Source organism: Heterocephalus glaber, unplaced genomic scaffold (genome assembly GCF_053883595.1).
Source record: "Heterocephalus glaber isolate CG9 unplaced genomic scaffold, H.glaber_assembly_v1.0 deba00001698, whole genome shotgun sequence".
In the NCBI taxonomy this organism is placed as follows: domain Eukaryota; kingdom Metazoa; phylum Chordata; class Mammalia; order Rodentia; family Bathyergidae; genus Heterocephalus; species Heterocephalus glaber.
The window spans coordinates 2,161,439-2,164,903 of NW_028258419.1; positions in this window are offsets into that span (position 1 = coordinate 2,161,439).

Below are 3,465 nucleotides of genomic sequence, written 5' to 3' on the forward strand. Positions count from 1 at the left end.
CTCCTAAGATGCTTAATGAAGCTGGGTATTGTGGTGCACATCTGTAATACCGGCAGTCTGGGATACTGAGACAGGAGAATCAAAAGTTCAAGCCCATGCTGGGCAACTTGGTGAAGTAGTAAGAATCTGTATCAAAATAAAACTGGCTGGAGATGTAGCTTGGTGTGAAGGCCCTGCGTTCAATCAATTATCAGTACAACAAGACAAAACAAAAATAAAAACTTGGTTTTTTTTTTGTACCAAGGATCGAACTCAGGATAGTGCTATGCTGCTGAGCTAAATCCCCAGACAAAAACCTTAATGAGAATCACATCACATAGATATTTTCCCCTTTGGGACAATCGAAGTACTGATACACCAACAGAAAGGAAGTGTTTACCGTGGTTCCAAAGAGCGAAGGTTTGAGAATTCAGATGAAGAAGGAATTGAAACATGTGGATGAGGATGGATGGATGCCAGGGCGCCTCCAGCAATGCTAGCCCTGCTTAGATCTCTTAACTGTCCTCCAGCATCAGGAGACTCCACATAAAGACCCAGATCCTCAAAGAGCACTCAGCCAGGGTCAGCACAGCCACAGGATCTCTGCAGTGTCCTGCAGGAAGTTCCCTACCTCCTGGATGGCAGAGGCAGCAGCAAAACCCTGCAACTTCTGCCCCTGGCAGGAGAGCAGAAAAGGCCAATGGCAGATGTGGTTAACAAGGGCTGTCATTTTAGAGTTCTCCTTACTCCTGGGGACAGGCTTCAAGCACTCAACTGCAGTGTTTTATCTGAAGTCTATTTATTTTGCTTGCAGAAGTGTGGCAGTTTCTGGGTTGCTGTTTATCAACAAGTGCTTGTTGAGTCAGTGGCAAAACGAGCTGGGAAAAGGAAGCTTCTCAATGCACTGCTTTGTCTTTACCTTGGAGCACCTTTTACAAGGAATGTCCTAAGCTGAGTCTAATCATCTGACTTCAAATATTTGTCTGTTAGAATGCCTAGTACTTTACGGAAGGAGGAAGAAAACTTGTGTAGTGTTTCTGTTCAGACGAGTGATATAGAGTGATATACTTCTGTTTCTGTTAGAAGTAGAACTGCAATTGAACAAACTGTGAGTTAGTTTTGTACAATTATTAAGAGCTGCCCTTTCCCCACTACCACTACAGGCTTAAGCAGATGGTGGTCAAAGAGGTTTAGCTATGAAGTATAAGTTGTGTTCTTGGTTTTCATTATACAGCAGAACAATAATATGTTTCTGGCTTTGTAACTATGTTACACCAATGCTGTGTTTGCACAGTACCATTTTACAGGAAAGAGTGCACACAGCAGGCTTGCGACTATCATCTTTAGAAAGCCCTTGCAAGGCTGACCCTTGGCTATCATCTAGGAACTTAAATTTTGGAAGAGATCATTCCTAGAACTGACAAAATTAGCTTTCTGTGCCCCAAGTGTTTTTAAAACAGTATGTTACTACTGAATATCTGCTTTCTTTCTAAGCTTGGAAAGCTAGTACATGCAAGACAGGATGCTTACATGAGCTGCCCCCGACAAAAGCCCTGGCCACGGAGTCTCTAAAAGGTTCCCTGGAGGTGACAGTTCACACATGTCATAGTTCACTGTTGAAGGAATTAAGCTCTGTCCTGTCTGGTTCTATGAGGAGAGGACTTGGAAGCTTGTACATAATTCAGACATCCTTCCAGGAGCCCCCCTTTTTAAATTTTTTGGTATCAGAGATCGAACTCAGGTCCTTGAGCTTGCAAGGTAGGTGGCAGAACCACTGAGTTAAATCCCTGGCCCAAGGAGCCCTTTTCTTTTGCAAACTTTGCTTTGTATCATTTGGTTGTAATAAACCAGCCATGAGTATCACTATACACTGAGTCCTCAAGTCCCCCTGTGGATCACTGAAGTTGTCAGTGGTCTTAGAAACTCCTATTAGTTATCTAGAAAGAAAACTGCATTGAGTAAGCCTATAGGATTGGAATAAAAATTGCCTCCCCCCCCAAAGTTAGTGCTTCCTTTCATATGCCAGATGGGCCCCTCAGGGATTCAAATCATACTGAGTACTGCTTTGTTCCTATAAACACAAATTGCAATTCATATTAGTACTGAAAATGAACCCCAAAATCCTCCAACATAATTTATTCATCTTTGTGGACCTTGAGACTGTACTTTTTTTTTTTTTTTGGTACCTGAGATCAAACACAGTATCTTGCGCTTTCAAGGCAGGAGGCAGAACCACTGAGCTAAATCCCCACCCGATACCATACTCTTAAGTGAAATAAATCAGACACACATATTTAAATACATTGTTTCTCTGGTGTGAGAAACGGAAAGTGGAAGTAAGGACTAAAATGTATAATAGATATTGGGAAATGGGAAGAAAATGTTCACATGGGAAGGGGAACAAGGGAGGAGGGAGGGAGAAAGGAAGGGACAAGAAAAAAAAGTGAAAATGGAAAAATTGGAAACAGCTTTTGTATATAGGGTGGGGAGGGGCCTTGAGGGGAGAGAGGATGGAAAGAGGGGCGGGATGCACCATGTACAGGTGCAAGTTCCCGCTGATGAGTGTTATTATTATGTATGCCTAAAATGCACCAATAAATGTTGTACTATAAAAAAATGTATTCATGTTTGTACTAAGTATAAGAAATGTTTTATGATCCTCTTTTCCCCGAAGGCGGAAAGAGTATTCACGATGCTCTTGAATTTTAAATCACTAGGTAGACTGTAGTAGACTCCAGGCAATGGCAACAGCACACGGCCATAAAAGTGCCCTGTGTTTGGTACCGCAAGCCCATTACCTGGAGAGAGGCTGAGTATAAACTGTGGGCGAGGAGAAGGGAGCAATTAAGTCAGAGGCTTCGAATGTCAACTTGGGGAATTTGGACTTAAACTGGTTAGATCATAGATTCAATAGATGACTCATAGTATGCCCTTCAAGGTTAAGGAGAAACTCAAGTCACACCAGGTCTAAGAGAGCTGGAGACGTCACAGATTGCAGGGTGGCGTCATTCTCCGCAGGGGGGAGGAAGATGCGGGCGCCCCCTGCCTCATCCTACTCAAAACCAGGCAGACACCAGAGCAATGAGGTGGCAGATTTTAAGAAAAGGAGCCTGAAGATTAACCCAGATCACCAGAAGACTGAAATCCAAAGAAAGGTTTCCGTGGGTCCTCCGGCTCGAGGCCAATTGCCCGCACACTGGGCGTCCCGGGTGGAGGCCGCGCAGCAGTGTTGCCAGTCTAGGCTTTCACCTGCGCAAAGAGAGTCCTTAACCTTGAATGCAGTTTTACAAATTGATATTTTGGGTTCAGCAGGGTTATCGCAGCTTTTCTTTTTCTGGCACAACTAGCCGTCTAAATACACACTACCCTCTTGCATCCATCGAGAAAGCCGACCAGCTACCCGGTAGGGCGACCCGGAAGCTGCCCATCCACCCTGTCTCCCCCTGCTTCCTGGAAGCCCCTGCGCATGCTTGCCCGCGGCCGCGC